General features: G+C 47.7%; 1 long non-coding RNA gene across 4 annotated transcripts in view; it reads right to left on the bottom strand.

Annotated features, from left to right (window-relative positions):
- LOC137638344 (uncharacterized) overlaps nucleotides 1-25,264 on the bottom strand; it is a 171,802-nt gene that overhangs the window by 11,896 nt on the left and 134,642 nt on the right. The window contains exon 2 of one of the 4 annotated variants that reach the window (XR_011044079.1): nucleotides 23,221-23,468. The exons of the other annotated variants lie outside the window; for them this stretch is intronic. This is a non-coding gene — a long non-coding RNA (uncharacterized lncRNA). The remainder of the gene's footprint in view (nucleotides 1-23,220; nucleotides 23,469-25,264) is intronic. 4 annotated transcript variants of the gene reach the window in all.

Raw genomic sequence — 25,264 nt, 5'->3', positions numbered from 1 at the left:
CCTGGAGCGTATGAGGTTGTTCGCGCACCTGGCGCGCAAAAGGTTGCTCGCGCGCAGTAGGTGGTTTGCGCGCATGGCGCGCAACAGGATGTTCGCACATATGGCGCGCCATAGGATGAACCCGCACGCCATGATCGTCATTTTGTTTGCACGCGCCAACTTGGTCGGGCGGGCGAGAGCTCTCAGGTTAGTGAGAGAACTCACTGCTACGCTCACCCGAAGGTTCACGATAGCTTGTGTTGTGTAAGCGCGAACGATCAACACAACGGGAGTTTAAAAACTCTCTGTCATAAAAAGAATGACTCTGGTCACGAAAACCCGAAAGTTCAGCGTGAACTGTGTTGCGCGAACCCGAAGGATCAACGCAACGAGAAACCGGAGTTTCTCTGTCACAATACACCGAAGTGTTAGCGCGACTAAAGTTACGAGAGCCCAAGGGTTCAGCGTAACTCAGGTTACGAGACCCCGAAGGGTCAGCGTAACGAGGATTCGAAGTTCCTCTGTCACGATATGCCGAAGGATCAATGTGACTGACGGTACGAGAACCCGGAGGTTCAACGTTACCATCGTTACTAGAGCCCGAGGGTTCAGCGTAAAGAGAAACCAAAAGTTTCAAGTCGCGAGAGCCCGAAGGTTCAGTGCGACGGAGACCCGAAGGACTCCTGCTATCATGAGAACCCGCAAGATCAACATGACGAGAGCCCGAAGGCTCACGATCACGCCAACCCTAAGGGTGATCGTCAAGAGGCCCCGAAGGATCAACTTGAGGAGAACCAGCAGGTTCAAAAAGACGTCTCCTCACAGCCTGAGGAGGAGAACGCCCGGGGTTGGAGAGGGGTTACCCACCCCTCCACTCTACGAACCTCCGGAGAGGAACGTACAACAGACTCGGCCCGAGGGGGAGACTGATTGAGGTCAACGGATAAATCCTCCGCAGGGGAGGAAAGTTCGCCCGAAGGAGAACTACGCTTATGACAAGGTTCTCTTTCCGCCCCTCGAGGAGAACCTAAAGCGTAAGGAGATTGCCGATACACAGAGGCCACCTTCTCTCGCGAACGAGAGATATGTTCCCCCGAAGGGGAAGCTTGCCTTGGAGAGAGCCCTGCCACCGCCCCTGGTGGGTTAGCTAACTCCTCGGCGTCGGAACCAGACCCAAGGTCTGGAAAAGAACAGGCGCTCCCTGGGGGAGGAGAAGGAGCCGACTCACTAGGGGAGCCGCCATCCTCGTCTATCCCACAGGGTTGACCTGGAGTCACAAGCCCTGCACTACTGCTCGACCGTACCCCGGAAGGGCCTGGTCGAGGATTAGCTTTGGGCAGAGATTTGGGCGTAGAGGAAGCAGAAGCCCGCGATTTCTTCAATATTGAGGAAGACCCCGAAAGCGAAGATTCGCGTTTAGACTTCTTCTTCTTATCACGCGCAAACCTCTCCCACTGGGAGGCAGGCCACTCCCTACACTCGGAACAGGTGTTGTCCCGCGAACACTGAGTTCCCCGGCAAGCCGGGCACAAACGGTGTGGGTCCGTCTCCACGGACGACACGAAGGTGCCGCAGTGGCAGCCTTCAATCCCTGGACATGTCCGCATAGCGGGACAATAACCATACACACACCGACACACACAAAAGAAAAAGAAAAAGTAATAAAGTCGAGGCAGTTTGTTTAACGGGAGAGAGAGACGGAACATCTGCACTCTACCAAGCCAAAAGTAAAAGTGGTTACTCAACCGACAGGTGTGAGTGAGCGGGGTAGCTAGTCTACCCCAACCCCCTCCCGCTAACTAGCGGATGGGGTAATTATCCCTTACTAAAATTGTCTTGGCTGGTTTTCAGCGTTGCCGAAAAGTAATACCCTATAAATAGCGAAGGTTTGTATCTGTCGGAACAACTATGATTTATTTATATACTTATTTTTTGTACAGTATTTAAGAATTCTATTATATCTTTAGTATGCAACATTCTAATATTCAACTGTTTCTTAATAAAATTCTATACAAACTCTTTTTAATTAGCTTAGGAATAACTAAAGAAAATATCCCATAAAATTTAACAAATCAAACAAGGTTTTTGCCAGTTTGCAACTGACATGCAAGACCTCTTGGAGATGAAAGCATCGAAAGGAAAGCAAAAGAACTTGCTCTAACAAAGCAGACAGTTAGAACACGTATAGAGGAAATCTCTCTCCTGATGTATCTCGGCAACTGAAAGACCTCGTCCATCTTTCAGTTTCTCGTCTTAAGCTTTGGACGAATCAGTTGAAGTATGTGTTGTAGTCCAGTTATGCATTTTCTGAAGAATTGATGATAATCATATTGTCTTTGATGGGAATGTGGATCTCTTCTTGTAAGAACACAGAGCACAGCCTGGCACTCGTAAGCATATGAGGTAATGCTCTTTGCTCATAAGAACGCAGAGCGCAGACCCGTATTCGTAAGCACGAGACGTAATGCTCTATGCTCGTAAGAACCACAGAACACAGCCCGGTACTCGTAAGCAGGTGAGACAATGCTCTGCTTTCAATCACGAAAAATGACGATAGATCCTAGGAAGCGCAGGAAGACAAGGGGGAAGGATCCGTGACTACCATCTCTCTACTTGGTGCACCCCAGTACCAGAAGAGACAACCAGGAGACTGGTCCTGCTCTCGATGAGACGTACCATATGAAGATTACCTCTCCCCTTATAGCAGGAGGATGTGTAAATTTACCCTCAACTGCTTGAGGAGTTGGAGTTGAGTCCAGATGGACCAATCACCTGCAACCAGTGCAAGAGCGGATAATAACCCAGAATGTACCAGTTAGCGGCGCTGACCGTTTTTCGCTCCCTCCCGAAGAAGAGCAATCGTTAAATTCCAAGGAACTGTACCGAAAGGTCTTCATAGGCGACATTCCTCTTCCTGAAAAAAAAATGTCCGACGAAGAGAAAGGAGAAGGAGGAGGAGGAGAGGAAGAAGAGGAGGGAGAGAAAACTCCTAGTTCTCCTTGCCAACGGGGAGTAAATTACAACAGGTTCTTTGCAAAAACACAAAACATCTACACTGGAGTTTTGTCGCAAGGGAGCACAGGGACTTCTATACACAGGAGTCACACCCAGGGACATCCTAACGGTGTCAAGCACTCCTTCCAGGCAATAAGTGCAAAATAAGCACATAGGAACAAATGAACACTCAGGCCAAAAAGGATGACTCCTTCCCAAAGGGACACTACCACAGAGCACGAGTTGAGTTAGCATTTAAGAATTTCACTGTCTTCCTGATAGGAAGAACGTGAGATTACAGTGAGACAAGTCTCACTGTAAATTGCACGAGCCTCTCCTATAAGAGTCTGATGAAAAATGAAAGGACATTCTTGACATCTGTAACGAGGGCTACTTAATCGAGCCCCAAAGAGCTTCGACTTGCTCGCAACTCTTTCATTCTGCCCCGGAAGAACTATGGGGTTCTTACTGGACACAGGACTCCCTCCAACCCTTCTCCAACCATATCCGAAAGTCACAAACTCAAAAGCCTTGGATTAAGGTTGAAAAGGGTGGTCATTCTCGGTGAGAAAGCCTAACTGCAATGAACAGATAGCTTTGTTATCTCGAAAGCCAACGTTTTACAAAACGCATGAATCCACTGATACTTATAGTTGTTGTGGAACTAATAAAACTAGAATCACAGTGAGGTCCTAAAAATGAAGAAGAATGCAAGTGGACAAGCTTGTCACTCATAAGGAACTTCAGGATTATATCCAGACTCCAAACTGGCGAGTCCTTGTTGATTAGATGTTTCAAACAATTTGAGAAGTTCCTGTAGGACTTTATCAAACGAAAGGCAAGATACTGTGCCTGACTACAGTCGTAAACACACTCCTGCATCCTTTAATGAAAGAAGATGCACAATTGCGCTTCCTTCGAAGTGACAACAGGAAAACAGCAACTAAGCTGTAGAGATACTGGAAGAGAAAACTGGGTTGATTCTGAACTATTCTCTAAAACCTCCTATATGGATTGATAAATCCTGGAGGTAGAAGTCTCTAAAGCTCCTATAAAAAGTACCTTTCTAAGGGAGGAGTCTGAGAAAACTTACTCTAAAAGGAAGACTCCTATATAAGGACGACTTAAAGTCGCCACAGATTCTTGCAGACTTCTTGATGGAGAGTCCATTCTCCAGCTGAGATAGTCTGCCAAACTTCTTTCCCACTGAATGAACCTTACAGAAGGATACATTCTTCTCCTTGCCCAGAGAAAAGACTCCTCGCTGTCCCGTAAAGGGACTCGAGTGAATTCCGCCCAGCTTGGCAAAGAAAACAAATGCTGTGGTAAATCGGCATTGACTTGCCAACAGCCTAGTGTTGCTTCCACCTCTAAGTCGAGGTAACGGAACACAACACAAGGCCTAAGGTCCTTTGTTCCAAAAAAGGGGGGACCTCCTGGAGGACGCCTGATTCTTGGTTGGAACCTACTGGAATAGACTGGATCGTTCTACCACTAAAGGCAACTTCTTATGGCATCCGAAAAGGACGCATAAGGACTCAAGATCTTCTCCTTATCCCAAAATGATCGAGGATGAAAAGGAGAGGACGAAGAAATATCACAAAAGGATAACAACTTCTAGCTCCCGACTGGCTGGGAAACGAGCCCTGGTCCAGGAAAACTAAGATGAACAGAGATATATCAAGGATTTCAAAGAAAGATTTAAGATGGCTTGCACGGTTCTAAGGGGAGACGTAAAAGCCCGAAAAAACTAGACTCTGAATCCCCATTTTGATGGTGTCAGAAGAGACTCGTCTTGTAGACAAGAAGATCCAATTCTTCAAAAAAGGCTCAACGTTATCTGAAGATCCAACATGTAGATCGGAAGAACGAGTTCTGAGAAGCCAATCCTCCCTAAACCGGGAGGCTCAGATCTTGAGTGCAGTAGACTGTTACATAAGCAGTAGATACTCTAGACTCCTCTCTAGAACTGGGAGAGAAGTCTATGGAGCTAAAACCTTAAGAAGGTTTCCCTAAAAAAGGAAAAAAGTACTCCTCTTTCAGAAGAAGAACTGACCAAGGTCTGCTCCGAACTTCTCCCAATAATTGCCAGAAGTAGTAGAGTTTAGCTTCTACTGTCTGAAGGCGAAACCAGTCAGACTCTGCTTTGCCCTGTTCCTCGAAAGTCTGGTAGCTATCCTGCTGAAAGTCTTTCCTCGAAAAGCCTGAGAAAAGTTCGGAAAAGGAGATTCTTCCTTTGATTTGCGGCTAAAGAAGAATGGATGAAAAACCTTTCTTACCGTATCCGAAACCAAATCTTAGGTGGCCTTTGGGTAACTCAGATGAAACTCTCTGATCAACTCTACTGAGAAAGAGAGAAAGACAGAGATGTGCAAAGAAATTCTATTTCTGAAAGGATGCAACCCCAAGAGGCTGAAACGAGCACCTCTGACTTCTTGTATTCCAACTAGAGTTGTATCCCAGATACAAGATCTAGAGGCCAGACTATTCGAAGGAAAAAACGAAAGCTGCCTATCCTTGGTCCTTCTGAGACACCAATTAGTCTCTAAACATCCTTAAAGCTCTATTGAATACCTGGTAAGAACCATCTTGGTCAAAAGAGACTTTTCGACGCCTTCCCAAGAGAATTCAGAGGAAGGCTAAAATAGTCTGGAAACTCATTACGAAAAACTTTCATGAGTTCCTTAAACAACCGAAGGACGAATGGACTAAGGATCCTCTCCTTCTGAAAACACAAAAATTCAAAGAAGAAAAGTGATCGTCAATGTCTTCTTCTGACAAAGGACTAACGGCAGTAGTGACGTTGTGCTAAATTTCACAACCCGGAGGACGTCAATGTTCAACAGAACACGTCTGGTAAAGATCGTGACTACTGGTGTCAAAGAAAGCCAGAACATCGCCTCTGTCACTGCATTGCTCTAAAGGTAGACGCTCGACTTTGAGGAACTTCGCATTCTTAAAAGCGTCTATGATAAAAGAGATCGGTGATCTCAACATTCAAATCAACTAGTGTCATCACAAAGGCTGAGGTTCTCATGATCAATGTCATGCCTCATGCTGGATGTTAGACGTCAAACGTGTAAGACGTGGCGCCTGGAAGAGTGGCCCCAAGCGTCCTGAAAGGTGTGGTGCCGAGCGGCCAACAGAGCACGATGCCAAACGTCTATAAGACGTGGTGCTGAAAGGCCTGTAAGACGTGGCGCCGAGCATCCTGAAAGATGTGGCGACGAACGTCCTGAAAGACATGGCGCCGAACGATCTAGCAAAATTATCTAAATTATGCTGCTTGGCACGTAAGGTTAAAAGAATTCCGTTCAGAGGGTTTCATGGCCGACTGGTGCTCTGAGACAAAAACCGTGTCTATATAGGTTACTCTAAAAGACGTGACGCCGAGAGTCCTGAAAGACGAGGCGCCGAGCGATCTAGCAAAATGATCTACATTATGCTGCTCGGCGCGTACGGTTAAAAGAGTTCCATTCAGAGGGTTCTCATGGATGACTGGCGCTCTAGGACAAAAAACCATGTTTATATAGGTTATAGTATTGCTATTATCAGCATATGTGATCCAATGCAAGACTCAAACAGCAGTGTAGAAGTTGCACTAAGTTACAAACATCGTGTCAAACTCTTACAGCAGCATTAGTAGCTAGCCTTGCTGGATGTCAGGCGTGGCGTCGCTCGATGTCCAACGCTCTGTTGTTCGGCGTTACGTTTACCTTGGCGCGAGGCGTCACGCTCAGCCGCGCCACTATGCTCAGCTGCTTGGCGTGAGGCGTCACGCTCAGCCGCCTGGCGAGCGCCACCATGCTCAGCTGCCTGGCGCGAGGCGTCACGCTCAACCGCGCCATCACGCTCAGTTGCTTGATGTTAGAAAACACTTAAACCTTGCCTTACCTACAGCGAGGGCGAGCGTTCCGGGAATCGTCAACAGGAACGCTCGAGGGGACTTCTGTTCGGGTCTTACAAGACGCTCGGCGCCAGGCTAATGCCTCTCGCTTCCTTTCGCCGATCGACGTTACTTCTCCCCTGGGTCCGGGAGCCTGAAAGAGGTCTAAGGCTAGGATAACGACAGGTCCGAACAGAAGCACCCTCCACTATATTGAATAAAATTCACTGCACTAATTTAGCATTACTGTAACTTGCACTTTTAAACTCTTTGGCTTGAATGAGAATGCAATAGGTATTGAATCCTAGATAAGATGTAACAAAATATTTTATATAAAATAATAAATGAATAGATATAGGAATAAAGAATATATACATATATGTAAACAACCCTTATTCTTAAGGATTCCCAAAAATAATGATTTGTTACGCTAAACATGAACAGATATAGCGATCATGTATATATAAGTAAAGAACCCTCAATTGAAAGGGTTCCAAAAAATCACAAATTTTAAGTAATTTGTATTTTTCCTAACAATACTTACCGAGAAACCCTTTCTTAGGAGGTTACTGGTAACTCCTCTCCGACGACCAGAGTTTTACGTAGTTTACCCTACTTCCATGTTCTATACTGTCCTGATTAACGGGAGAGAACGTGACCTGGGGGCAATGCCCGATGAAGGTCGCGTGGCTTGAGAAGGACTCGCCAGTAAGTTTTATGTAAGGAACAATACCATGAGGTCAGTGGGGCACTGCGGGGACGGTTGGGGGGGCCATAACTCGAAAGTGTTTCTCGGTAAGTATTGTTAGGAAAAATACAAATTACTTAAAATTTGTGATTTGTTCCGACACAGAGACTTACCTCGAAACACTTTCTTAGGAGACTTACACCTTAGGAGGAGGGAGTGCCCTTAACCCCTGACCCTGATGGACAGTAGGGAAAACTACATAAGAGACTCATAAGTGTGATATAACACTTACCCTTCTGCAATATCTTCGTTGTGCTTGATATGGTGAATTTCCGTCTTGTGTAATGAGCGATATTCTTGATGACGACTGATGGTACGAGAAAGTGAGAAAAGGGGGAAAAATAGAACTCAGCTCTTTGTGTCTAGATTCTTTATGTTTCGCGATTGAGCCTGGGGCTTGAGCCGTCAAACCGAATGAAGGGCTGAGATGACCGGCCCGATGGAAAACCCGTCTAGGGACTTTCTCGTACAGTCCTTGAGATAATGTGCAGTGAAGGTCGACTGGTTGGACCAAGTTCCCGCTCGAAGAACCTGAGCTACTGACATGTTCTTTTCGAATGTTAGAGAGGTGCTAATGCCCCTAACATCGTGAGCCCTGGGTTTCCCTGGTGTAGGAAGTCCTTGTTTTAAGTAGGCTTGCATGATCACTTTCCTGAGCCAGAACGAAACCGTATTTTTGGATATGTTTTTCTTTGTTTTACCCCATGAGACGAAGAGATTCTTGATAGACGGGCGGAGGTTTGCCGTTCTCTTAAGGTATTTCCTAATAACCCTGACCGGGAATAATTTTAGGTCCTCCGGGTTTCCTTTATTCAGGATTGCCGGAATAGAAAAGCTCTCAAACCTCGGATCCCACACCGAGGGGTTTTGAGTCTTGGCGACGAAGGATGTGACAAACTTAAAGGTTACCTCCTTCCATCCCCTAGAGTGTTCCACCTCAAATGACAGTCCGTGTAGCTCGCCTACCCTCTTAGCTGAGGCTAATGCCAGCAAGAAGACCGCCTTGAGCGTGAGATTCTTGTCATCAATGTCCTTTAAGGGCTCGAATGGTGGTTTCCGTAACATATCTAGGACTCGCGCCAAGTCCCAACTCGGATTCTAGGGGCGGAAGGGGGGCATGATTGTTCGAAAGCTCTGATAAGCATGGAGATATGCCTGGAGGAGATCTATGCCCTTGAGAAGAAAGACTTGACCCAGGGCCGCCCGAACTCCCTTGATCGCTGGGACTGACATGGCTAACTTGTCCCTGAGATGTACCATGAAGTCGGCTATCACGGGCACTGACGCTTCCAAGGGCTCTATCTTCTTGTCCCTGCACCACTTCACGAATACCGCCCACTTAGACTGGTAGACGGCTGTGGATGATTTCCTCAGGTACAGCGACATCCTCCTGGCTGTCTTGCCGGAGTACCCTTGTTTCTTCAGGAGCCGCTGGATAATCTCCAGGCGTGAAGACGAAGGGCTTGCGGGTTTCTGTGAAACCGCTGAAAGTGTGGTTGTTTTAATAGGTCTGACCTGTCGGGTAGAGGCCAAGGAGGTAGGACGGTGAGGTTCCTTAGGTCCGCGAACCATTCTCTCTCCGGCCACCAAGGCGCTACCAAAGTCATCCTTAGGTTGGTTGCTGCCCTTACTCTGTTGAGGACCTGTCTTATCAGGGAGAAGGGGGGGAAGGCGTACACATCTAGACCGTCCCACTTGTGCTGAAAGGCGTCTTCCATTGCCGCCTTCGGATCTGGGACGGGAGAACAAAATACGGGGAGTTGAGCATTCAACCTTGTTGCAAACAGGTCCATTACCGGGGATCCCCACATCTGGATAATGTAGCTTGCCACTTGTGGGTGTAGGGACCATTATGTCGCTACCACTTGCCCCACCCTGCTGAGGCCGTCTGCTAGGACGTTGTTCTTCCCCAGAATGAACCTTGCCGTCAGGATGATGTCCTTCTGTTCCGCCCATTTTAGGATTTGAAGGGCTAGTTCGCACAACTCCTTTGATCTCAGTCCCCCCTCCTTTTTCATGTAAGCCACCACCGTTGCATTGTCTGACATTAGGGCCACCGAATGCCCTCTCATGTCCTCCTTGAAGTGGTTGCAGGCTTCTTGGACCGCTCTCATTTCCAGGATATTTATGTTTAGGGACTTCTCCCCCTCTGACCACGCCCCCTTTGCTGTTTTTTCCCGGAGATGGGCTCCCCACCTGTCCTTCGATGCGTCCGTGAAGAGAAGGACCTCCGGAGGTTGGGAGGACAGTGGCATCCCACTTAGGGTGTTCGACCGATCCTGCCACCATTCCAAGGCTTTCCTGGACTCCTGAAGGAGTGGCACCACAATGTCCGGGGAACTTTTCTGGTTCCAGTGTTCTTTTAAGTTCCATTGAACCACCCTTAGGTTCTGTCTCCCGTGAGGTACCAGCTTCTCTAGGGACACCAGGTGTCCTACCAACCTCTGCCAATCCTTCGCTCTTCTGGGGCGACCCAGAAGGAAGGGCCGGAGCACTTGATCCAGGTTGTCCAGCCTGTCCGTGGCTGGGAATGCCTTGACCTGTAATGAATCCAGGACTATTCCCAGGTACGTCATGCTGTTGGATGGGGTTAGCTGCGATTTCTCCAAGTTGACTACGATGCCCAGGGTTTTGCACAATTGAAGAAGATCTTCGCCCTGCTGTTTCAAGTCTTCCTTTGAGGATGAAAGGAGTAACCAGTCGTCCAGGTATCTGATGAGTCGAATGCCCCGTTCGTGGGCCCATATGGAGACCATCGTAAAGACCCTCGTGAATACCTGGGGGGCTGTTGAAAGACCGAAGCACATGGCCTTGAATTGTAACACCTGGGCACCCCACTTCACCCGGAGAAACTTCCTGCTTGATGGATGAATGGGCACTTGGAAGTAGGCATCCTTGAGGTCTATAGAAATCATAAAGTCGCCCTCCCTCAAGGATGCCATGACTGTTCTTGGAGTGTCCATTTTGAAGGTTACTTTCCTGAGAAACTTGTTGAGGGCTGACAGGTCTATTACAGGTCTCCACCCTCCGGTCGCTTTTTCCACTAGGAACAGGCGGCTGTAGAACCCCGGACCCGGGAATGTCACTGTTTCTAAGGCTCCCTTCTGCAGCAACGTCGTGACTTCTTCGTCCAGCGCTGCCCTCTTTGCCAGGTCCTTGGGCACCAACCAGTCCGCCTGTGTTGCTGGAACCAGAGGGGGTGTCTCTTCCATGAAGGGAATCCTGTAGCCCTCTTTTAGTACTGTTACTGTCCATGGATCTGCTCCGTGGAGCTTCCATGATTATGCTTGCCAAGTGAGTCTGAGGCATCCCCCTACCTGAGGCTTGGGCAGGGGAGGGGGACCTCCCATCTTATCTCCTACGGGAGGAACGGCCTGCTCGCCCTCTCCTGGAGGAGAAGAAAGAAGACCTATACGTTGGGGGGGTAGAGGATGATCCTCTTTGGGGGGGAACCGCAGAGGAAGGCCACTGTCCTGACGAGGGTTCCCTCCTTCCTTGAGTTGGTGCGGCATGCGCGGCCATGGGTGCTTCTGTCACTGGCCTTGCAGTCTGTGGCTTCAGGGTAGGTAGCTCCCTCTTTTTGGCCAACTTCTCCACGACCTCTTCTGCCTTCTTCGTAGGAATAAGCTGCTCCCCCCAGACGGAGCAGGTCTTCAAGGCTTTCGCTTCCCTGTCGGGAATCTTAATGGGAAGGTTCTTGACTAGGGCGTTTCTTCTCCGGAGAATATAGTTTGCGGAGAGAGCCAAAGACTGAAAGGTCAGGAATTTAAGGGCGCGGCTACCTGACCCCAGCAACTCATTCAGAGCCTCCCGTTTTGCAGGCTCCATGGAGTCTGTAGGCATCTGGGTGCCTACGAGGGTGGTGGCCCACCAATCCAGCCAGGAGGCCACATTAACCAAGTCCTTAGACATCTCCTCCATCATTGCCGACTCCGAAGGGGAGAAGAGGGTAGATGCTGCCGATGCCCTCCCGTCGGAGATGCCCTGGCACAGGATGTCTAGGGTTTCCTCGGTCTTGCAAGCACCGGTCGGCCTATTTTCCAAAGAGTAGTACTTTGTTTGCGACTTCAAACCCTGTAGGAGTTTTGCTGAGCTGTGGCCCCTGCACGAGTCGCTATTGCGGGATATGACCCTATCGATGTGAGTCCTTCCAATCCCCACGTTACTGGCCTTGGGAAGGGAGAGAGAGGACTTTTTCTGGGCGGGGACGGCTATGAACTTGTTCAGGCCTGAAGTCCAGGCATCTTCCTCTTGAGTGGCGGGTTCTATAAGGTTGTTATAACCCCTAATTAGGGCATGGACTCTCCTGTACGCGGAGTCCTCCGTCACTGACGACTCGCCCTCCCCTCTTTCCGACCGATGGGGCAAATCGTGATCTCAGTCTCCGCCGTGATGGCGGGGCCCTTGGTTCCCTTTACCTTCGGCGTCCGCCGTCTCTCTCCTCTTCGAGGCCTTTTTCAGCGAAACGGTGTCCTCCGTGAGATAGTTCGACGAAGGTGTCCGTCCCTTTCTGGATTCTCGATGGGGGGACCTGTCGAGGCTGCCCGGCCTAGACGACGGCTCCCTCCGCTGGGCGGAATAAGCGTCTCCAGGACGGGTCTTAGGCCTGCAAGACGTAGCCCTCCGCTCATCTGGTGACTCCCTGGCGCGGCACGTGGAGGCCCTTCTAGGAGAACAGTCTCCTGCCCGCTCAGGTGTCGAACTAATAGACCTGGAAAAGTCTTTAAAGTTGTTTCCTGGGACGAAAACCCACGTCCCTTTCGGAGAGACTGGTCTCCTGCTTTTGGGTGTAGGGGAACGGGGACTCATCCTGTCCCGAGATCCTGTGGGAGACCGCGAAGGGGAGTTCCTCCGCACAGACCGATCTCGTTTCCACGTCCCTACCAGGGAGACTGGTCTCCTGCTTTTGGGTGTAGGGGAACGGGGACTCATCCTGTCCCGAGATCTTGTGGGAGACCGCGAAGGGGAGTTCCTCCGCACCGACCGATCTCGTTCCCTCCTCTGTCGTCTCCGCCGTTCACTGCTTGACGAATCTGAAGAGTCACGTCCTGACGAGTAAGACTTACCCCCGTATCGAGACCTAGCACGTGACTGCGTTTTCTTGGGGCTACGCCGTACCCCTGACGTAGATGGAATGGGGAGACTCTCCTGTAGCGAAGTCTTCGGCGGCAACCATCCCGACGGGCCCGCCAAACAGGGGAAGGCCTCTTCTAGGCCTTCCTCCATGTCCAGTGGGGACCTCATCGGAGTCCTCGGTATGTCCCAAGCCAATGGATCCTCTTGCGGGGACTCCTCTCTGCCGACGCCGCCCTCCGTCGCTGATGCCCCTGGAACTTCCACCCAGGAACCTGACGAAGAAAAAGGGACACTATTAGACCACATGGGGTCCCCCGACGAGACGCGGCCCCTATGAGAGAGAGCCACGTCCCCCAGACCCCCACTACACTCACTTACGGGCGCCTGAACTGCCTTGGCCGACGAAGGATCGCCCACAAATTCCCTCTCTTGGGAAAGCGGAGCCATCTGCTTGTTCTCCCTGGACTTACCTCGTCCCTTACTCTGGGTAGTGGAAGAAGGCTGTACCCTACCTGACCCTTCTCCTGCTGAAGTCGCAGGGGAAGAAACGCTAGTCTTCCTAGGGGACTTCTTCGACGCCTTCTTCTTTTTGGTACGGAATTTTACCCACTGGACCTCGGTCCAATCGGCACATTCGGAACACTTGTCCGACGGCGAACAAGCTTTACCCCTACACGAGGTACACAGCGTATGCGGGTCAACATCGGGCTTGGACAGAAAAGCCCCGCACGATCTACCGGCTCTAGGCCCAGGACAACGGCGAACGTGCTCCATAACGCAACACAAAGGGCCATAGACACAAGCAAGCCAAAAAGGGAAAGCACTAAAACACTAGGAAAGCACAAGGGAGCGAATTCAAAAGCACGTAGGTAAGGCACAAACCCACACTAAGAGATCCAGATCACGTGGGAAGCACGTGGAAACAAACACAAAGGGAAGCGCACGGAGTATGAGGAGCGACGTGTAGCACGTGTGCTCACGTAGCGACCAGAAAACTTACTGGCGAGTCCTTCTCAAGCCACGCAACCTTCATCGGGCATTGCCCCCAGGTCACGTTCTCTCCCGTTAATCAGGACAGTATAGAACATGGAAGTAGGGTAAACTACGTAAAACTCTGGTCGTTTGAGAGGAGTTACCAGTAACCTCCTAAGAAAGTGTTTCTCGGTAAGTCTCTGTGTCGGAACAATAGCGGTTTAATACACTTTAATTGGAATATAAATGTGAATATATGAAAAATGTTATTTTCATTATAAAACAAATTTTTGAACATAATTACCGGGTAGTTATGTATAATTAAATACCAGGTAAGTCTTTTGTGTCTCCAAAATACCATGTAAGTCTTGTGTTTCCAAAATACTGGCAGCCAAACAAAAAAAACAACGATATCCAAGGATTGCTGGAACTGAATCAATTGTCATGAGATTGCGCAGCGTAAAAAAGAAAAAAAAACAATACGCTATTCTATTAATCTTGAAAAATAGATTGGAGATTAAAAGATCAAATACTAAAAAGACAAAAATTCTCTTAAAAATAATATAGTCTTCTATATTACAAGTAAAATACTCATTAAAAGTAACAATTCCTTTCATTCTTTACGAGTGCAAAGAAAAGAATATCAACAAACTACGTAGCACTATGTAACTACGTCACACGAGTGTGACGTCATCATGTTTCAAAGTGTTTACGTTAGTTTACAGTAGGAGGAAAGAACTCCCAACCTACCTGTGCAAAGTCTACACACGATTTAAAACACTAACACTTAGGAAAAACAATACCCAATCAGCGAACGCTAAAAGCAAATTGTACATCACCAAAATAACTGTAATATACAGATTACAGCAAGTAAAAATTCCATCGATGCTATTGCTACGGCGACAGGGAAAATATGGATATACATGGGATGGTTTCTAGACACCTCGCTAGGGGTGCAGGGTGGTACACCTGGCTATCCAATCGGCGATTGGCGCGAGTTTTTTTAATTTTTCTGTCGTGCCGTCAGGGACGGAAGCTATATATATAACTACCAGGTAAGTCTTGTGTTTAAAAGTAACATCTTTATGGTCCGACAGGACATTGAGCGATTAGGAAAGAGTCATAGACGTGTCCATAACACCCGTCTAAATCCCGTGAAGCTAAGACTACTCCAGGGAGGACCGAACCCGTATACGGGAAAGACCGTTGTCAGCGTGACGATTAGGAACTGGCGCAGGTGCAGGTGATAAAGGCAGTGACGGGGCAGAAGCAGCATCTTCCCAAGGAACAGAAATATCTGACTTTGCACTCCTTATGCCAGCTGCATTAGCCTAACTAAGGAGTGTGTCGTCGTTAGAGCTGAAGAACGCCACTAGGGAGAAAAACCTAACCTGTGAATGGGAAAGTTGTCCAACGAGAGGCACAGGAACATACTTCAGACTTTGCAATCCCTCCGCCAGCGGTCATCACAGAACGACAGTGAGTGGCGTTATCAGGGATGAGGAGCTCTGGATCAGCCGCAAATGGTCTCTACCCTCTAATGAATTTGCAGGGAACGAGCAACATCTACTTCAAAACGGTGAATTAGAGTTCACACAGAGAACGACTACCCTGTGGAGGAGGGCCGGGTCACTGCACTCAGATAAGCGGGGGAGGCCTCTAGCCAAAGGAAGATATCATAAGAAAGGGTTCTCCGCCATCAAGGAACACCAGCACTATAACGTCTTTGAGCAGCAATGCTCACACCTGCATTAAATAAAACAACAAAACAAAAAACTGAAAGAACAAGCTAGTCAAAGGCCAGTTAAAAAAAAAAAAAGTTGGTCGGTGGAGAGAGAAGAACATCTGCTCTCCACCGAGCCAAAAGTTAAAGTAACAATAGAACACAAACGTGCGTATGAGCGGGGTGGCCGGCTACCACCCTTGGCCCCCGCTAACCAGCGGTGGAGTAGTTACACCTTGCTAAGAGTCTCATGGCTAGTTTCAGCTTTGCCAAAAGTATATTCCCTAATAAAGAGCATACGGTTTGCATTCTGGTGTCAGAACAAATAAAGAATAACAGCCGGGTATTAAAAAGGAATGAGGGTTGACGGGAGAGAGTGATGGTGCGTCCACTCTCTACCGAGCCAAGATAAAAAGTGACGTCATATCACCGACGTGAGTGTGTGTGTGAACGGGGTAGCTGGTCGGCCAACCCCCTAACCAGTTATACCTAGCTACAAGTGCTATGGCTAATCTTCAGCTTTTTCTGATATACATATCCATAGTGAAGAGTGAAAGGGTTTGCATTAGGTGTTGGAACAAACTACATATTCATTTATAATCTCTTTACTCCTCTTAATTCAGTATATTTTCTTTTTCATCACAAAGCAATTACTCTTCTTTAGCCTACTCTGAGGAAGCAAAACTCTCCACATGAAAACTGGGCCTGGTTCAACTGCTCCATCACCAAGAGTCATTGCAATGCTAATGATAATAAATCTGTGTCTTGCATGGCAAAATTAAATGTACTTCAGAAATGCATCCAAAGAAAGAGACAAATATTCAATGGTCACTTTCCCGAACCAAAATCAGTTTCAGAGATCAATTTTCTTGAGATTTTAAAACAATTTCTATCGGGAATGATAAAGAAAGCTTTTTATTCTATGATAATGAAAGTCATTCCACTGAAGTACTAATAAAAGCAACTAAAACCTAAGCTAGACATAGTTGCAACTGAGACACATTGGATGGGCGAAGGTACATTAAAAATGGCTCAACAATTATTTCATCAACTATACACGAACCCACGCCATTAAAAGTGGATGCTTGCTTGCATGTGTTTACATCTTGCTGAGAAATAAAACAGAAGGAAACCTATATCAAAAAGCCCTTAGTATTTTGAAGCAAAAGTGCTCAGACTTAAAGCCAAGTAAATTTACCAAAGACTTTGAGAATGTAGTCAAGAATGCTTTCAAAATGTTATTTTTATAATAAAATAAATTTTTGAATATACTTACCCGGTGATTATATAAGCTGCAGCTCTGCTGCTCGACAGAAAACTCTACGTTCAAAATCCGCCAGCGATCGCCATGCAGGTAGGGGGTGTACATCAACAGCGCCATCTGTCGGGCAGGTACTCAGTACTCAATGTAAACACAGAACTCAATTTTCTCCTCGGTCCACTGGGTCTCTATTGGGGAGGAAGGGAGGGTCCTTTAATATATAATCACCGGGTAAGTATATTCAAAAATTTATTTTATTATAAAAATAACATTTTTCAATATTAAACTTAGCCGGTGATTATATAAGCTGAATCACACCCAGGGGGGTGGGTAGAGACCAGCAATAATTGTTTACATTATTATGAGCTAAGGATTTTTTATTTCATTTTAGCAGTTATTCAAAATAACAAACATAAAATAAATAAGTACCTGGTAAGGAAGTCGACTTGAACAATTACTCTGCCTTTTTAAGTACGTCTTCCTTACGGAGCCTCGCGATCCTCTTAGGATGCTGAGCGACCCCTAGGAGCTGAAGTATCAAGGGTTGCAACCCATACTACAGGACCTCATCAGAACATCTAATCTAGGCGCTTCTCAAGAAAAGAATTTGACCACCCGCCAAATCAACCAGGATGCGAAAGGCTTCTTAGCCTTCCGGACAACCCAAAAACAACAATAAAAAACATTTCAAGAGAAAGATTAAAAAGGTTATGGAATTAGGGGAATGTAGTGGTTGAGCCCTCACCCACTACTGCACTCGCTGCTACGAATGGTCCCAGGGTGTAGCAGTTCTCGTAAAGAGACTGGACATCTTTAAGATAAAAAGACGCGAACACTGATTTGCTTCTCCAATAGGTTGCGTCCATTATACTCTGCAGAGATCTATTTTGTTTAAAGGCTACTGAAGTTGCGACAGCTCTAACTTCATGTGTCCTTACCCTCAGCAAAGCTTGGTCTTCCTCACTCAGATGGGAATGAGCTTCTCGTATCAACAGTCTGATATAATAAGATAAGGCATTCTTTGACATGGGCAAAGAAGGTTTCTTAATAGAACACCATAAAGCTTCTGACTGTGCTCGTAAAGGTTTAGTTCGTTTTAAATAGAACTTAAGAGCTCTAACAGGGCATAAGACTCTTTCTAGTTCATTTCCAACCATATTTGAAAGGCTTGGAATATCGAACGATTTCGGCCAAGGACGAGAAGGTAGCTCGTTTTTGGCTAGAAAACCAAGCTGTAAAGAACATGTAGCCGTTTCAGATGAAAATCCGATGTTCCTGCTGAAGGCGTGAATCTCACTGACTCTTTTAGCTGTGGCCAAGCAAACCAGGAAAAGAGTCTTTAAAGTGAGATCTTTAAAGGAGGCTGATTGTAGCGGCTCGAACCTTTCTGACATAAGGAATCTTAGTACCACGTCTAAATTCCAACCAGGTGTAGCCAAACGACGCTCCTTCGTGGTCTCAAAAGACTTAAGGAGGTCCTGTAGATCTTTGTTGTTGGAAAGATCTAAGCCTCTGTGACGGAAGACTGATGCCAACATGCTTCTGTAACCTTTGATCGTGGGAGCTGAAAGAGATCTTTCTTTCCTCAGATATAATAGGAAGTCAGCTATTTGGGTTACAGAGGTACTGGTCGAGGATACTGATACTGACTTGCACCAGTTTCGGAAGACTTCCCACTTCGACTGGTAGACTCTAAGAGTGGATGTCCTCCTTGCTCTAGCAATCGCCCTGGCTGCCTCCTTCGAAAAGCCTCTAGCTCTAGAGAGTCTTTCGATAGTCTGAAGGCAGTCAGACGAAGAGCGTGGAGGCCTTGGTGTACCTTCTTTACGTGTGGCTGACGTAGAAGGTCCACCCTTAGAGGAAGAGTTCTGGGAACGTCCACCAGCCATTGAAGTACCTCGGTGAACCATTCTCTCGCGGGCCAGAGGGGAGCAACTAACGTCAACCTTGTCCCTTCGTGAGAGGCGAACTTCTGCAGTACCTTGTTGACAATCTTGAACGGGGGGAATGCATAAAGGTCTAGATGTGACCAATCCAGTAGAAAGGCATCTATATGAACTGCTGCTGGGTCCGGGATTGGTGAGCAATATATTGGGAGCCTCTTGGTCATCGAGGTTGCGAAGAGATCTATGGTAGGCTGGCCCCATGTGGCCCACAGTCTCTTGCACACATCCTTGTGAAGGGTCCACTCTGTTGGAATGATTTGTCCCTTCCGACTGAGGCAATCTGCCATGACATTCAAGTGGCCTTGGATGAACCTCGTTACTAGTGAAAGGTTTAGATCTTTTGACCAGGTGAGGAGGTCCCTTGCGATCTCGTACAACGTCATAGAATGGGTCCCTCCTTGCTTGGAGATGTACGCCAAAGCCGTGGTGTTGTCCGAGTTCACCTCCACCACTTTGCCTTGAAGGAGGGACTTGAAGCTTTTCAAGGCCAGATGAACTGCCAGTAGCTCCTTGCAGTTGATATGTAACGTTCTTTGATGCGAGTTCCAAGTTCCCGAGCATTCCCGACCGTCTAAAGTCGCACCCCAGCCCGTGTCCGATGCGTCCGAGAAGAGAACGTGGTTGGGGGTCTAAACCGCCAGGGGAAGACCCTCTCTGAGGCTGATACTGTCCTTCCACCAAGTCAGGGACGACTTCATCTTCTCGGAAATGGGGATTGAGACCGCTTCTAGCGTCTTGTCCTTTTTCCAGTAAACAACTAGGTGAAATTGAAGGGGACGGAGGTGTAGTCTCCCTAACGAAACGAACTGTTCCAGGGATGATAGCGTCCCTATCAGACTCATCCATTGTCTGACTGAACATCGTTCCCTCTTCAGCATGTTCTGGATGCATACCTGGGCTTGACTTGTTCTGGGGGCCGACGGAAAAGCCCGAAAAGCTTGACTGTGAATCTCCATCCCTAAATACACAATAGTTTGGGATGGGACCAGTTGAGACTTTTCTATATTGACCAGGAGACCCAATTCCTTGATCAGATCTAGAGTCCACTTTAGATTCTCCAGACAGCGACGACTGGAAGAGGCTCTTAGAAGCCAGTCGTCCAAATAGAGGGAGGCTCTGATGTCCGCTAAATGAAGGAATTTGGCTATATTCCTCATCAGCCTCGTAAACACAAGAGGAGCTGTGCTTAGGCCAAAGCACAGGGCTTGAAATTGGTAGACAACCTTTTCGTAAACGAACCTCAGAAAAGGTTGGGAGTCTGGGTGGATGGGGACGTGAAAGTATGCGTCCCTTAGGTCTAACGAGACCATCCAGTCTTCCTTTCTGACCGCTGCTAGAACAGACTTTGTGGTCTCCATGGCGAACGTCTGCTTTGTGACAAAGACATTCAGCGCACTGACGTCTAGCACCGGCCTCCACCCACCTGTCTTCTTTGCCACTAAGAAGAGACGGTTGTAGAAGCCCGGGGATTGATGGTCCCGGACTTTGACTACCGCTCCCTTTTCTAGTAAGAGAGACACCTCCTGCTTCAAAGCTCGTCTCTTGTGTTCCTCTCTGTACCTGGGAGAGAGATCGATGGGACACGTTGCTAGAGGGGGTTTGCGGACAAACGGGATCTTGTACCCTTCTCTGAGCAGCTTCACAGATTGTGCATCTGCGCCTCTTGCCTCCCAGGTCTGCCAGAAGTTCTTGAGTCTGGCTCCCACTGCTGTCTGAAGAAGGAGGCAGTCAGACTCTGCCTTTAAAGGACTTGGTACCTTTCTTCTTCCCACGTCTCCCTTCGGCACGAGCACCTCCTCTGCTGGAGGCTCTGTCACGAAAGGGCGGAATGAATCTGGACGCTGGAGTGTCCATCCTGGGTCTTGACACGGAAGGCAAAGGGGTGGCTTTGCGGGCAGAGGACGCCACCAGGTCATGGGTGTCCTTCTGAATCAAAGAGGCAGCAATCTCCTTAATTAAGTCCTCTGGAAAAAGGCACTTAGAGAGGGGAGCAAAAAGGAGTTCAGATCTCTGACATGGTGTTACTCCAGCTGACAGGAAAGAGCAAAGGTTCTCCCGTTTCTTGAGGACCCCGGATACGAACGAAGCCGCAAGTTCACTAGATCCGTCTCGAATGGCCTTGTCCATGCAGGACATTATGAGCAAGGAAGATTCCTTGTCAGACGGGGAGATCTTCCTGCTCAAAGCTCCCAGACACCAGTCCAAAAAGTTAAAGACCTCGAAGGCTCTAAACACTCCTTTCAACAGATGGTCTAAGTCCGTAGGAGACCAGCATATCTTAGAGCGTCTCATGGCTAGCCTGCGGGGAGAGTCTACCAGGCTTGAGAAGTCGCCCTGGGCAGAGGCAGGAACTCCCAAGCCGAGAACTTCTCCCGTGGCATACCAGACGCTCGATCTGGAGGAGAGTCTCGCAGGGGGAAACGAAAACGCTGTCTTCCCTAGGTCCTTTTTGGACTGCATCCAGTCTCCTAAAACCCGTAAAGCTCTCTTGGACGAGCGGGCGAGGACGAGTTTCGTAAAGGCAGGCGCGGATGACTGCGTACCTGAAGCAAACTCTGATGGAGGGGAGCGTGGGGCCGCAGACACAAACTGGTCCGGATACGTCTCTTTGAACAGAGCAAGCACTTTCCTAAAGTCCAAAGAGGGTTGCGTGGTCTTGGGTTCGTCAAGGTCCGTATGTGGGTCATCAATGTGGGCCGCGTCGTCATCATCAGAGAGTCCATCATCTGAGAACTGAGGAGGAAGCGGAAAAGGAGTAGGAATCGGCTGGTCAGCTGAGTCCGGCAGCACGGGTGCACGCGTGACTGAACCGGACGCAACGTCATGGAACTGTTGCCCAGTCTGTGAACTGGCAACAACCATAGCAGCGCGGGGACGCATAGCGTCTACTCCAGACTGTGTAGTCTGATGTGGGCGAGCAGAGGTAACCACAATGGGTTGCGGAGGTTGACGCACCGCGTCAAAAAAAAACAACTTAGACTGTTGTTGTACCTCGCGAACGTCAACGGAAGGTTCCGTGCGTCGCTGAACGTCAACATGCGGCTGGCAGCGCATGGGTGGCGGGACTCTCTTAGCTGGAGTGCGGTCGAAGGTTGCCTCAGCGTCCACAGGACGCACAACCGTGGGTGGTTGTAGGCTAGAGGTTGGTGCAGCGTCAACCTTCTCCGCACGAAAGTCCTGCATCAATGACGTTAACTGAGCCTGCATGGTCTGCAGCAAAGACCACTTAGGGTCTACAGGAGCAGGTGCGGCAACAGACGGTGTGACTGCCTAATGCGGTACCGCTTTGCCTCTCTTAGGAGGTGAGCAGTCGTCGGAAGACTGCAGCGAGTCCGAACTGACCCAGTGGCTACAACTGGGCCGTTGGACTTGAGCGGAAGGGACCGACTTGCGCTTAAGAGGCCGCGAGACCTTGGTCCATGGTTTCTTACGAGAAACCTCTTCCGCAGACGAGGAATAAATGGGCTCACTCGTCTTAGTGTGGGTGGGGCGATCTTGGGTAGATACGCCCGAAACCACGGAGGGAACGCCTGTTCGCTGATTAAAGCCTCTCGAACCCTTTGGTCGTACGACATTGCTTCTCCCCTGGGCTTGGGAGCTTGCAAGAGGTCCCGGACTGGGAGGACGACAGGCACGAACAGACGAACCCTCAAGCGCAACACTATCCACAACACTATCACTCACTTTATCACCCACTGCACTCTTACACTTCAGCTCCTTGACGTCTGCCATGAGCTGGTTGCGGTCACTAGCCAAGGACTCGACTCTCTCACCTAGAGCTTGGATGGCACGCATCATATCTGCCATCGAAGGTTGTTGAGTGCTAGAAGGGGGATCAGGAGCAACCACTACAGGGGAAGGAATAGGTTGTGGGGCATGAGGAGAGGAAAATTCAACGGAGCGAGACGAACTTCTCCTGACTCTATCTCTCTCTAGCCTACGTGTATATTTAAGGAATTCGATGAAATCGAATTCCGAAAGCCCAACGCATTCCTCACATCGATCTTCCAATTGGCAGATTTTATCCCGACAATTGGAACAAACGGTGTGAGGATCGATAGAGGCCTTCGGAAGACGCCTTGAACAGTCCCTAGCATTACACTTCCTGAATTTAGGGACTTGAGAAGGGTCAGCCATTTTGAATTACTCAAGTGGGGAATTCAAAAACTATCCAAAGTCATCAACAAATAATCCGATATCAACAAAAGAATGCAAGGATGTATTGAAGATAAAGCCTGCAAAGCGAAAGCTCAAAACCAGAAATGTGTACTTCACCAAAAAGATGTGAAAACCAATCCAGTTAGCAACAGCGAATTAGTAGGTCTTGCCGGTAGCACGACAGAGAGAAAATTGAGTTCTGTGTTTACATTGAGTACTGAGTACCTGCCCGACAGATGGCGCTGTTGATGTACACCCCCTACCTGCATGGCGATCGCTGGCGGATTTTGAACGTAGAGTTTTCTGTCGAGCAGCAGAGCTGCAGCTTATATAATCACCGGCTAAGTTTAATATTGAAAACTTGTCTTTGAAAATGTAGAGATTTAAAAATGTTTCTTTCATCTTTGAAAAACCATTTGGAGGAAAATTTAAAGTGCCAGTCAAACAAATAGTTATGTAATTAATACTAACTCTCACCTTTATCGTCCATTCCTACCACCAAAACAAATAACCGGAGCATTTGAAGAAGTGTTGGAAACATTATAAGATGATGACGAAGTGGGAATCTGGAATCTGGAATCCAATAAGAAGCTGCTGCACCACTACTGTTGTACTGTAGTTCCAACTGGGAATAGGCTACATGGCGATGGGCTTGGTTTCCTGTGGGGTTGCCCTTCCGAAGAAAAAGTCAATCAACGAATACTGGCACTACAAACGACATCTCCCTAAATAATAAGGAAAAATAAGTTTATCATGTGAATAACAAAACATGAAATACCAGTAAAAGTAATTTATAATAATACTCAGAGAATTGAATACAAAAGCATAACCCAGGTTTTAGCATTTCTCCCAGTTATTATGATCAAGTGCTGTACTGTGCAGTATTGTACTCCGCAAGTAATCACAATACAGTGTACTGTACTTTAATTTCACACCAATTACATGAACCACATATATTTCCAACTGGTTATCTTGTGTTTGCTATGCATTTCTCAGCCTTATTCTTTCTTCAAATCACTGATTTTTGGTGTTTCCCTATCCAAAACCCTGTTTCCCACTGGGATCCCCCATAACTGTTATTATATGGATGGTACAAAAACCCATGAACATGAAAAATTTGGAAATAATGTATTTTTCATAATCATACGAAGCTGAAGCTATTTACTGTGGAGATACATTTTAGCGACAGCTGAAACTAGCCATAAAACTTTAAGCGAGGTGGTACTGCCAACGGTAGCCAGTTGGGGCTAGTGGTGGCAGGAGGCGAGGCCTCCCCTCGCTCACACACGCAGTAGCCAACACACTCCAGTTTGCAATTGCGGTAGGACTTCTTTGGGGTAGGTGATGGCGGACCAGTATGTGTAAAGAGCTTCAGGTTTATATGGTCAAGAAAAATGAAAATGATTTCCAAATCTTCCATTTGTTCCGGCACCAAATACAGACCCTTCATCTATTTACTATGGAGACTCACGTTTAGGTGGGTAGAAGTCCAAGATCAACTGGCTGACCCCTGACCTGAAGTGTGACCCTTATGCTGAGTAAGAGCTTGAGAAAAAAGCCCACCCTATCACCTTGCTAACTCTGCATACAAGTTAACGGCCTGAGCAATTGCACAAAGCTGTGAAAAACATATAATGTGACTCGTCAAGGTATAGACTTCCTTTTAAAGGGGAAAAGGCAAATAAAAAACAAAGGTTTTCCGAAATTGGGAAAAAACGATTCAGAACTACCGTAACGTATACTTTTCCCCGAAATGGACTCGATACAAAAAGGCTGGCAAGAAAGCTACCCACCGAGCCACTTACAGATCGCCTAAGTAGGATATCCAACACAGCGCTAACAAACCTGAAGGGGATATTTGCTAGAATGATGAAAATGAATAAAAAGATCATGCCAAAATAAGAAATAGTTGTCCAAATCATATATCAGGGTTACAAATAGTATAAGGAAAAGTAAATGCAAACCCGATAAACAAAGAGATCACTAGTAAGCGACACAATGGCCATAGCGAACCCCCGAAAGGGAATCTACATAAACAAAAGGCCAAACACGATTAAGAATAAAAAGGTGTCGCTACCCAGAAATCCCAAACAGACAAATATAATACTCAACTTGGAAGCAGGGATCTCTAAAACGTCGGACATCTTCCGAAAAAAACACACGAGCAAAACAAAACACTTCTGACCAATGCAAGAGCTGAAGAGGAATGAGGATGGGGGGTGGGGAGATGCAGGGGTAGAGAGAGGGTAGGTTGATGAAGGAGATGTCTAATTGGTGAGGGACTTATGGTCGTGGTTCAATCATGCCCCAGTTTTTTATACCGACACTCAATGAGTGAGCGAGCTAGGTTTATTCCTGGCATTCCATGCATCTCTTTTTTTCTCTGGTATTTTCAGCAATAATTATGCCTTAGATATGGTGCTAGAGGAGCATTTCACGGAGCGACACAGGGCGAGCCCAGAAATTGATTTTTCCTTCGTCAAAATCCCTTTTAACTTGCCTGGACATTACCCGAGTCTCC

Source organism: Palaemon carinicauda, chromosome 3, assembly GCF_036898095.1.
Source record: "Palaemon carinicauda isolate YSFRI2023 chromosome 3, ASM3689809v2, whole genome shotgun sequence".
Lineage (NCBI taxonomy): Eukaryota > Metazoa > Arthropoda > Malacostraca > Decapoda > Palaemonidae > Palaemon > Palaemon carinicauda.
This window is presented reverse-complemented; position numbering and strand designations above follow the sequence as displayed.